This window comes from Delphinapterus leucas, chromosome 15, assembly GCF_059928025.1.
Source record: "Delphinapterus leucas isolate spDelLeu-1000000601 "Yukka" chromosome 15, BTC_Dleu_Yukka2, whole genome shotgun sequence".
Taxonomy (NCBI): Eukaryota; Metazoa; Chordata; class Mammalia; order Artiodactyla; family Monodontidae; genus Delphinapterus; species Delphinapterus leucas.
Genome location: NC_143143.1, coordinates 26,503,849 through 26,516,053, shown reverse-complemented (window position 1 = coordinate 26,516,053; position 12,205 = coordinate 26,503,849). Strand labels below are relative to the sequence as shown.

Below are 12,205 nucleotides of genomic sequence, written 5' to 3'. Positions count from 1 at the left end.
ATCATTGAGCTTTTTAATGATGTGAGATATAAGTTGTATCGTTTTATTCTGAAGGCACTTTGGCATGAGTTTTGTGTCACTTGCAACCATAACAGAGTCCTGACTGACTACACTATTCATAACGTCCTTGTCAAGAGCTGTTCCTCTCTTAGTGTTGACTGTTTCCAACCTGTGGCCTCAAGTCCCATCTAAACCAACTGACCCACTGAAATTATTTTTTTTAATTTATTTTATTGAAGTATAGTTGATTTACAATGTTGCATTCGTTTCTGGTGTATAGCAAATTGATATATATATATTCTTTTTCATATTCATTTCTATTATGGTTTATTACAGGATATTGAGAATAGTTCCCTGTGCTATACAGTAGGACCTCATTGTCAATCCATTCTCTATGTAATAGTTTGCATCTGCTAATCCCAAACTCCCACTCCATCCCTCCGCCTCCCCTCTCCCCCTTGGCAACCACAAGTCTGTTCTCTAAGTCTGTGAGTCTGTTTCTGTTTCACAGATAAGTTCATTTGTGTCATATTTTATGTTCCACATATAAGTGATATCATATGATATTTGTCCTTCTCTTTCTGATTCACTTCACTTAGTATGATAATCTCTAGTTGCATCCATGTTGCTGCAAATGGCATTATTTCATTCTTTTTTATGGTTAAGAAGTATTCCATTTTATATATACATCATATCTTCTTTATCCATTCATCTGTCAATGGACATTTAGGTTGCTTCCATGTCTTGGCTGTTATAAATAGTGCTGTTATGAACATAGGGGTACATGTACCTTTTTGAATTATAGTTTTGTCCAGATATATGCCCAGGAGTGACCCACTGAAATTATTCATCTTAATTTACATTTGTTTCTTGCATCAGTTTAGCACCACACGTATGGTGAGAACCATCTATCACATTTATTCAGCACTTTCCAGTTTTTGCTGGTGCTATGTCATATAACCATGTATTATCCACTTTATAGATGAGGAAACTGAGGATCAGAGAACTGAAGTGACTTTTGTGCCCTAGACCATACAGTTAGCAGGCTGTGTGTGGTCTCCAGCCCAGGGCTTCTGGTTCTCAGGAGTATGTTCTTTTGTACATACCAGTGGCAGATGATTTAAGGGTCTGAGGAGATGTGGGTAACACGCTAACTTCATGAACAACGTAAGTACTCTATTCACGATCCTCCTTACATGTCCCCACAGCCCTAATTTTCTGTTTGCAGTAGCAGGTGCCCAATAAGCTCCCGACAGTGTCAGGAATACCAAAGCAAACCTAAGGCTTGTTTGCCCCCAAGCTGAAGATACTTCCATCTCAGACTTTGGCAAAATTGGCATCCTCAGTTGTTATGTTCTCTTTGGCATGTCAGACTATTTTTCACCCCTGTGCATAGGCTCCTTTCCTGCTTCCTGTCCTACCTTTTCCCTCTACTTACTTAATCATCCTTCCTGTATTTGTCAGAGCTCTTGGTTGCAAACAACAGAATTCATTTTAGCTACTTTGAAAAGAAAGGGAACTCACGTAATCTCCAGCAGGACCAGATAATCGAGCTTGGAGGGTACCCACGTCTTATTTGAAGGAGTCTAGGTAAGTGAGTTTCTGGCTTCCACCTTTAGGGGAAGAGACCCTTAAGTTGGAAAATTTCCCTAGGCATTGTATGTAAGAGGTGCAGCCAAAAGCACAAGAAACTGAACATTAAACTCCCTAATTCTGCTAAGATGTCACTACTACCACTAACTCACCCGTGACACCTACTCAGAGTTAGGTGCTACCTCTGTGTTCTCATGGGACCTGTGTCTACAGCTATGATGACACTTAGTTCTCATTTGTGTACTTGTCCCCCAAGTTGAGGGTGTTCTTTCTCCATTCACAAGGCCATGCAGTTCACTCTGCCTGAATTGCTCTTCAAATCCTAACCACCATCCTTCTACCTTTTCATCTAATAACTTTGACTTCTTCATGTCTCACCTCAAAGACAGTATCCTAGAAAAGCAAACACTGATTTCTATCCTGAGTTATACACCACCTTAGTCCGTTCAAGCAACTATAACAAAAATACCATAGACTGTGCAGCTTAAACAACAGAAATTTCCTTCTCACCATTCTGGAGGCTAGGAAGTCCAAGATCAAGGTGCCATCAGATTTGGTGTCTGGTGAGGGCCCACTTCGTGATTCATGGACAGCTGCCTTCTCACTGTGTCCTCACATAGTGGAAGTGGGTGAGGGAGCTCCCCACCCACTTTTATAAGGGCACTAATCCCATTCATGGGGGCTTCACCCTCATGACCTAATCACCTCCCCAAAGCTCCACCTCCAAATACCACTACATTGGGGTGGGTTTCCAACATATGAATTTTGAGGGGGACACAAACATTCAGTCCAAAGCATGCATTCATAGTATCTTGTCCCTTTAAATTCACCCACTACTCTTCATAGTTTATGTGTTGTAAAAATTGTCTTCCCTACCAGGCTCTCGATTCCATGAGGACAGAGAAACCCATGTGTTTTGACTACCCTCAGTCCCTAGCCCAGTGCAGGTACTCTGTAAATAGCTTGGATAGAGGAATGAATTGAGTGGATGTATTCATCCTAGACTGAAGTCAGGATGTACTTCAGAAGGTTTCTGTCCCAACAAGAGATGATCACACAGTCCTTTCCTGTTAGAAGTGGTGCTAGGATACCATTGAGATCAAATGAATCTGATAATTATGCCAGAAGAACAGAACATGTGTGAGGGTGACAGGGAGGCTGTTTTCCTTGGAGAATGCAAAGAGGCAGCTACCATTTCCCAGTCTTGGAAAGAAGCAGAAACTGGATGGTTGTGTAAGCGACATATGCTAGCAGATCCTCTGAGCGCACTGACCCCAGTTCTTTCAGCATGAGGGGGCTGCTGGCAGGAGCCCCATGGGAGAGCAGGACAGGGTGGGCAGGTGGGAAAAGCTGTCCAGCTTTACTCCTGAGGAGGGGGTGGGCAGAGAATAGGAGGGAAGCTCCTCCCCCTTTGTGAAACCCTGTTTTGGTTCAGCTCAACCAGCCTTCTTGGGATGCTCAAGCTTGAGAGCCAAGGATGGCTATTTTCCTTGCTTTGTGAGAACCATAAATCCCTCAGTCTCTCCCTCCACTCTGGCCCCCTTCCTCAGCAGAAAAAATGCCCAGGTCTCCTTTATCTTAAGAATCTTTCCTTACCCCTGCTTTCTCTTCAAGTTACTCTCCCCACTCTCTCTCCCTCCACTGCCAATATTCTAGAAAGGGCCCATACCCACCATCTACAGCTGACTCTCTCTTTGACCCATGACCATCCAGCTTCTGCACCTTAGTCTATGGAACTGGCTTCTCTGGCCCAAAGTTATACACCGTCCTAAATCAGCCACTCCTCACCTTTTGAATCTCTTTGGGAACTTAATGAAAGCTGTGGACTTCCTTTCCAGTGAAAACACACTCTTGTATCCACATACAAATTTGTAAATAATTTCAGGAGTGCATGCGCCTTCTTAACCCCACCCTTAATCCCCAGGATAATAACCTGTTCTCGAGTGTGGAATCCAGAGGTCTTTTCTTAACCAGCTTTGGGGATGAAGAACCCAGGTTCCAGAGTCAGACTGCTTGTTATAAATCCCGGCTCCACCCTTCCTGGCTACATGAACATGAGCCTCTCTGAGCCTCTGTTTCCCCAGTGATTAAAAAGGGGATAATAATATCTAACTTTACAGGGTTGTGAGAAAGATTAAATGAGTTCATTCAAGTCAAACATTTAAAACAGTACATGGCATATATTAAATAGTCCCCTGTTCATCATCATGATGTATTATTCTCACTGACCTCATTAATTCTAGATCAAACACGGTTCCATGTCTGACTCACAGATATGTCTTGTGGGCTAAACATTATTCTAAAAAAAAATGAATTCATTGACAAAATTTAGAAATTAAGAGTTCACACAAAAATCTGACTTTTTGGCTTCTCTTGGAAAATCGGAGCTGACCATCCTCGGTCCATTTCCATCTGACATCGTGGGCTGGGGCCGAGTAGCTAGAGTAGTTCTCCAGTTTTCCACAATCCCCATCCATCCTCTGCACTGAAACCAAGAATCCATAGCCCAGGATAATTTCACATACTTAGTCATATTCCTTTCAGTCAAAAAAATCATTCTTGCACCCGGGAAAATGAAAGCTAGACCAAGGAAGCTGTATATTTTTTAAAAGAAAACGTAAATTAATCTGTGTAAGTAAAGACTATGATTATGAGTTTTATGCTATAAACACCCTCACTCACTTACTGAACTGCTTGGCCCTGTAGGCATTTGAGTTTTCCATCTCTGGCTCTGTGAGATGTCTACCCATTGGCCACTGCTTGCTTCTTTCTCACATTCTCTCCCCCACCAGCTTCCTTGTCACTGCTCCCAAAGCACTTCTTTCTCATCTCATTCCTCTTGGGTGGGAATGACATGGGTTTTAGAGCAGAATAAACCCAGGTTCAATCCTAAGTGCTTCTGAGCTTCAGTTTTGTGTCTATGAAAAGGGTACAGGGTTGCTTTGCCTTATAGGGTTGTTTGAAAATTAAACCAGAGAGTAAACATCCAGCCCTTTGCACAATGCCTGGCAAATTAATTCTAGTTCCTTTCCTCTGGTTAAATGAGGATGATGCTCAAGGTTCTGTCCTCTGACCTTTTCCCTCACTATCCAGCCCTCTTGTTTTAGCAATTACTCAACTATATGAGGAAGTGACTGTGAACTGCACAAATATAGCCCACTCAACCCAAACTAAATGTATCCCCCACTCAACTTCCCTTAGCTAGGTCCAAAAAATACCCACGGAAGCTCCAGTGCCCCCCAACACAAGAGGAAGTGAGATGGGTGAGGCAGAGGGAAGTCAAGTGGAAAGAAACATTGGTCTTAATTGATTAAGGTGACACTATCATATTCCTGCAAATTTTACAGAAATGTACAATCATGTGAGCTCCTTGCTAGGGCCTTGGAAGTTCCCACGCAAGTGATAAACCCTGAAGCTTAACCTTAACAAGCTTCACTCTTCACTCTGGTCAAACTAGATTGACACCCATTGCTGAGATTTTGCTTGTGCTAGTTCACCTTTCTGTGGACCAAATCCTATCTAAGTCAAACACCATGAAAGCATCCCTGTCCTTTCCAGTTAGTTCTCTTCCATCCTCCTCTATACCCTTATAGAATCTCATCCTTTATGTCTTTTATTGTGTATGGCAGACATTACCTTGAATTTTAGTGTTCCATTCATTCAGCAAATACTTGCTGAATGCCCATAATGTTTCAGCCATTGTTTGGGCACTGGGGATACCTCAAAAGAGACCAAGTCTTAGCATTCTGGGAGCTTATAGCTGGTTGGGGTGGGAATTATAAGCACCTTAAAATTCAAAGAAGATCATTTCAGAGGTGCCATGGAGAAAATCAGAGTGACTAGAGGAAGGGGATGCTGCTTTAACTGGATGGTATGGAAGGCCATTTTCGTTTTGTTTTGTTTTGTTTTGTTTTGTGGTACGCGGGCCTCTCACTGTTGTGGCCTCTCCCGTTGCGGAGCACAGGCTCCAGACGCGCAGGCTCAGCGGCAACGGCTCACGGGCCCAGCCGCTCCGTGGCATGTGGGATCCTCCCGGACTGGGGCACGAACCTGTGTCCCCTGCATCGGCAGGCGGACTCTCAACCACTGTGCCACCAGGGAAGCCCTGGAAGGCCTTTTTGATGATCTGGCCCTGGATGATGAAAGGAAGCCGGGCCCAAGAAGAGCTGAGGGAAAGGCATTCTCAGCACAGGGAAGAGCAGGTGCCAAGGTAATAAGGCAGGAAACTGCAAGACCATGGTGACTCCAGATAAATTGTATTGTGCGCGACTCTCCTTCCTGTTTCTAATGTACCCTTAGTCTCTGCATGCTGTTTGGGATTCACTTATATCTCCTACCTAGATCTTTCACTTTAGAGCAGTATCTTTTTCTGTTTGGAATTTCTGGTCTCTGCATCAAAACACGCCTGTTTCATGTTCCAGAGCAGGAAAAGCCTCTGGTTGCATGTTAATTAGTGATAGATTACTAATGTATTACTTTGTCTCAGATAGTGTCTGTGATTCTCAACAAGACTTTTGAAGGAAAACAAATGCCTTAATTTCAAGACGTGCCTCTGACAGCAGGAATATCAGTCAGTGTGGCAGGTCCGTAGAAGAGATATTTTTAGACCGAGTTAGTGCTCAGGCCCTGCAAATTGCCTAAGGTGGGGTGACACCAGCACTGGGTATATTCGTTTTCTATTGCTGCTTTAACACATTACCATACCTTTACTTACTTAAAACAATATCTATGTGTTATACGACAGTTCTGTAGATCAGAAGTCCAAGTACAGAGTGGTTCGATGAGTCTTTTTCTTAGAGTCTCACCAAAGTATCGGCAGGACTGCATTCCTGTCTGGAAGCTCTGGGTATGAATCAATTCCAATTCATTCAGGTTGCTGGCTGAATTCAGTTCCCTATGGTTGTAGGACTGAGGTACCTGCTTCCAGCTGGGGGCTGGTCTTTGCAACTAGAGGCTGCCCGTATTTCTTCTCATGCTCTCCAGGTGTCCCCACGCCAGCAACAGTGGGATGGCTCTCTCTCATGCTTTGACTCTCTCTGACTTCTTCTGCCACATCTCTCTGCCTCCAGCCAGACAAAGATCTCTGCTTCTAGGGACTTTTTAAAATCATATAATTAGATTGATCCCATCAGGAAAATCCAGGATACTCTCTCTATTTTAAGATCTATAACCTTAATCACAGCTGCAAAGTCCCTTTTGCCATGTAATGTAACTCTTCACAGGTTCCAGGGATTACGGTGTGGACATCTTTGAGGGGCCATTCTGCCCACCACAATGGGCAAGGAGACAGAGTAATGGAATTTGCACTCTTGCTCTGACATTGACTGTAACTATGAGCGAACCTGTTAATCCCCTAAATTCCAACTTCTACCTCTGTAGAGGAGGGATGAGAGCCAAGGCTTAACAATCCTATCATCATCCCATTTTACAGTTTCAGTTTAAATAAAACTACATGCACAAAATCACTTCATCAATTCAGCATACATACAAGTCATTGTTATTTTTATTGTTCTTATGTCACATGGTATAATTGCTGTAATTGCTCTTATGTTGTCTGGTGGCCCCTCTGCCACCTCCAGTAATTCTCCAGCAGGAAGGGGCAGCTTTGGCAGAGTTGGTTAACAATCTGGGCTCTGGAGCCATATTGCTTGCGCTTAAGCCCTTGTCCCTCTGTTTACTGTGTGACCCTGGGCAGGTTTTTAAGCTGCATGCTTCAGTTTCACCATCTGTAAAATGGAGAGAGAGTAACATCTGCCCCATGAGGTAGTTACAAGGAATAAATGAGTTTACACATGCAAAGTGCTTGGAACTGGGCCTGACACATGGCAGCTGCCATCATCTCCATCGTCCACCTTATCACCAGCACCCACATCACCACATCCTGCTGGTGTCCTTCACAGCCCTTCTCTACCATTTGCAACCACAATTTTTGTCTGTGTGTTTGCTCACTGTGTGTTACTTGCATTGGATTTAAGCGCTATTATGTTGAGGGGAGTTGCTTATGATTCGTTTTTAACTACATTAGGTCATCAAGAACGCATTTTGTAAACAAGTGGAAACATTGAGGATAAAGCTAATGTCTCCTTTGGAGACTGTGTTTCCTCCTGGCCCTTCCTCTCCTCCCCAGAGAGAAGTAGCCTGAAGTCTGACAGTATCAAGTATTGCTGTAGGTGTGAAAAATGGAAATGCCCAGACATTGTAAATTGATATGGCCACCGAGGAGGGCAGCCTGGCAGTGGGTATTAAAATTAAAAATGGACACTTCTCATGCCTCAGCAGTTTCACTTCTTGGAAGACACCTTAGAGCCACATTGGCACACACGCCAAAGAAGCCACAGAGAAGGATGCTCATGGCTGCATCCTTCATAATAGCAAAACAGGGACAACCTAAACCTTCATCAAAAGAGGAATGGTTAAATAAAACATAGCATCTTCTGAGAGGTGGTGCAAGAAGTAAATGTAGAACTTCTATCTCTATTATTAAATTTCATATTTTTTATACTTTCCATGTGTTAATAAGAACAAACTTGCTATGAGTCAGACCCTATTTACTCATTTAATTTTCACAACAACTTTATGAGGTTGGTACTATTACTATCCCTATTTTATAAATGAGGAAAGTGAGACACACGGAAATTAAGTAATTCCCCCAAGGTTACCCAGTGGACCTGAAATTTGAATCTAGGCAACCTGACTCCCAAATAAGTGGGATTAATCACCACGCTGAGCAGCGTTTCTTTTTTGTAATGGACGTAATATATTCATATAGTGGCTCATGTCCTAATGTGTAAAAAAGGAATATGCAACAGCTGAGGGCTGTTTAAAGTTCAACACTTTCAGGATTCTTGATCACAAAAGTTTTGAGATAGTTATGGAGTAGTGTATAGCCATAAAAAAGGATGAAGTAGGTCTCGTTTCTTTTTAACTTTTTATTTTATATTGGAGTATAGCTGATTAACAATATCGTGATAGTTTCAGGTGCACAGCAAAGGGACTCAGCCATATATATCCATGTATCCATTCTCCCCCAGACTCCCCTCCCATCCAGGCTGCCACACAACATTGAGCAGAGTTCCCTGTGCTATACAGTAGGTCCTTGTTGGTTATCCGTTTTAAATAGAGCAGTGTGTGCATGTCAGTCCCAGACTCCTTAACTATATCCCTTCCCCCTACCCTTCCCCCCTGGTAACCGTAAGTTCATTCTCTGGGTCTATGAGTCTGTTTCTGTTTTGTAAATAAGTTCATTTGTATCATTTCTTTTTAGATTCCACATATAAGTGATATCATACGATATTTCTCTTTCTGTGTCTGACTTTGAAGTAGGTTTTATGGGCCAATTTTGTCTTGTTTACTTGTGTTTCTCTGGTGTTTATTAAGGTACCTTCCACATAGTAAGAACTGGCCAGGAACTGGGGAATAAATGAATAAGGTTAGTGCATGTCTGTCCTAGTCTGACTCTGAAGGTAGGAAAAGGGAGCCCAGTCTTTGTACTCCTTGCTTCCCCTCCCCCAGGCCTGTGTCCTAGGGTCCTAGCTGGGCAGGTGCAGGGAAGCTCAGGTTTCTTGAGCATGGAGATGAAGGTCTTCAGAGCTGGGGATTCCTGGAATAGCAATAAGCTACCTTTAAAAAAAACTTCTAGAACAACTAAGTGAGCATAACAAGGTTACAGGATGCAAGTGCAACACACAGAAATCATTTTTCCATTACCAACAATGATAGCAATGAACCACTGGGTCCAAGACTTAAAATACAGTGCCATTTAAAATTGCTCCAAAAAAGTAATAATAAAATGCTTTGGTATAAACCCAACAAAACATGTACAGAAACTATTTGCTGAAAGTTTTAAAATATTGATGAAAAATATGTAAAAAGACCTAAATAAATGGAGAGATACAGCATGTTCATGGATTGCAAGACTCAACATAGTATAGATGTCAATTCTCCCTGAATTGATTTATAGGTTGAACACATTTCCTATCAGAATCCCAGCAGTGTTTTTTGTAGATATAGACAATATGATTCTAAAATTTACATGGAAAGGCCAAGGAATTAGAATAGCTAAAACAAATTGAAAAAGAAGGAGAAAGTGGGAGGTTATATGCTTACTCTGATGCTAAGGCTTATATAAAGTAATTGAAATTGTGCAGTAATAGCAGGGTAGAGAGATGAATGGGTCAGAATAGAGGACTCAGAAGTAGACCCACACAAGTATGCCCAACTGATTTTTGACAATGATACGAAAAACAACTGGCCATCCATAGGCAAAAATATGATCCTCGATCCAAGTCTCACACCTTGTACAAAAATTAACTCAAAATGGATCCTAGATCTAAATGTAAAGCGGGGAAATGTAAAACTGGCAAGAAAATATAGGAGAAAATCTTCGTGATCTAGAGTTAGGTGAAGAGTTCTATCCATAACACCAAAAGAACAGTCATAAAAGAGAAATATTGTTAAGTTGGACTTTATCAAAATTTGAAACTTTAGTTTTATGAAAGAACCGGTTATGAGAATGAAAAGACAGCCACAGACTATGAAAAAATATTTGCAAAATCTTGGATCCAAAATATATGAAAGACTTGGATCCAGAATATATAAAGGACTTGGATCCAGAATAGATTTTTAAAAACTTTAAAGACTCAAAAGCGGAAAAAAGCCATCCAATTAGAAAATGGGCAAAAGATGTGAAGAGACATTTCACTAAAGAGGAAATACAGATGGCAAATAATCACATGAAAAGATGTGGCCATTAGGGAAATGCAAAATAAAGCTATAATGAAATATAACTACACACCTATCAGGAAGGCTCAAATAAAAATATATTGACATACCAAGTGCTAGTGAGGAAGTAGAGCTCTGGATCTCTGCTACATTGCTGGTAGGAATGTAAAATGGTATGGTGACTCTGGAAAAAAGTTTGTCAGTTTCTTATAGTTAAACATGCACTTACCATAGGACTCAGCAGTTGCGCGCCTGCACATTTAAAACATAAGAGCCACACAAAAACCTATACGTGACTGTTCATAGCAGCTTTATTTGTAATCACCCCAAACAGAAACAACCCAATGTCCCTCAACAGGCAAATGGATCAAACAACTACTACTCAGCCAGTGTATGTGTGTGGATAGATAGATAGATAGAGAGATAGATAGATGGATAGATAGATGGATAGATAGATGGATAGATAGATAGATAGTATCTTGAAATGACAACATTATAGAGATGGAGAACAGGAGAACAGACCAGTAGTTACCAGAGGTTAGGGTTGGAGAGAGCCTAACCATAAAGGGGTAGCATAAGAGAGTTTCTTTATGGTGATGGAACAGTTCTTTATCCTGGTGGAGATGGTGGTCACACAAATCTGTGTATGTGTTGATATTTATCCTAAAAAAAATAAAATGATGCATGTGAAAACTGCTGAAGTCTGAATAAGTTCTGCAGTTTAATTTACTATTGTAGTTTAATGAGTTTCTGTAGTTTAGTTTCCTATTGTACCATGACCAGTTTCCAGGTTTTGAAAGTATACCATGGTTATGTAAGGTGTTATCACTGGAGAAAGCTGGGTGAACATATGTGAGAACTCTGTTCTTTGTGCAACTTCTTAGGAGTCTAAAAATTATTTCTAAATTAAAAACAAAAACTTTAAAGGGGCTTACTCATGAAAGTTTGGGGCCAGTGATAGAGCAGTATACAGCCATAAAAAAGGATGAGGCATCTTTATGGAGCAGTCCTGCCTTATGTACTGTTATTTCCCCACTACCACAGTGCATAGCAAATCACAAGAACTTAACAAGTGACTGGGGAGTAAATGAAGAAGCTTAGTGCAATGTCTGTCCTCGTCTGACTCTGCAGGTAGAAGAAAGGAGCCCAGAGCTTCATGCTCCTTGCTTCCCCTCCCCCAGGCCCTGTGTCCTGGGATCCTGGCTGAGCAGATGTAGGGAGGCTCGGGTTTCCTGGAGCCAGAGATGGATGTCTGTGAGGCTGAGCAACAGAGCTGGAGATACCTGGAAGAGCAACAAACAGGTGGGCAGAGGGCACCAGCGCTGGCCCAGGACTGACAGGGGACAGTCTTCCCAGGGTTCCTTTCTGGCCATTTGGTTGGGTAGATGGCCCCGGGGAGAAGGAGCCTCTTCTCCTGGCACGAGCTTGGGCTTTGGGCTCTTTGAACTGCCTGCCTGCAGCTCTTTGAACTGTACTGCCCCGCTCGGAGACTCTTAGGCCTGGGTTTCAATCCCCATTGCAGCTTCCTAGTTGGGTGATCTTGAGACATGTCACCATCTCATTGAGCCTCAGTGTTTCATTCTGTAAATTGGGACTAATATCCCCTTAACTTGCCAGACTCTTGTGTGGACATTGAGATTATTCAGGTCAAGGACTGAGAGCTGGGCAGGCTCTTGTTCAGGGAAGAGGATACCTTTCACTTTCCTGTTTGTAATGTGCAGCAGGCGCCAATGGAGAAGATGGGCCTGGCATTCTGGGTGGGTTTGTTCTTCCCACTGATCCACTGCACTGACTTCTCTCTGTATCCGGCTGCATGTAAGTTAAAACAAGCATCCCAGGCAATCTCAAGAGGCTTTACAGGGCAGGGGTGTGGTCAGGGCTTTGGTGAGGG

General features: G+C 42.4%; 1 protein-coding gene across 1 annotated transcript in view; it reads left to right on the top strand.

Moving 5' to 3' along the window:
* ERCC4 (ERCC excision repair 4, endonuclease catalytic subunit) overlaps positions 1-12,205 on the top strand; it is a 184,421-nt gene that overhangs the window by 81,299 nt on the left and 90,917 nt on the right. The window contains exon 13 of the mRNA XM_022552226.3: positions 1-12,205. This exon is cut by the window's left edge and continues 20,475 nt beyond it; it is cut by the window's right edge and continues 27,837 nt beyond it. The gene's annotated coding sequence lies outside the window, so the exon portion shown is untranslated.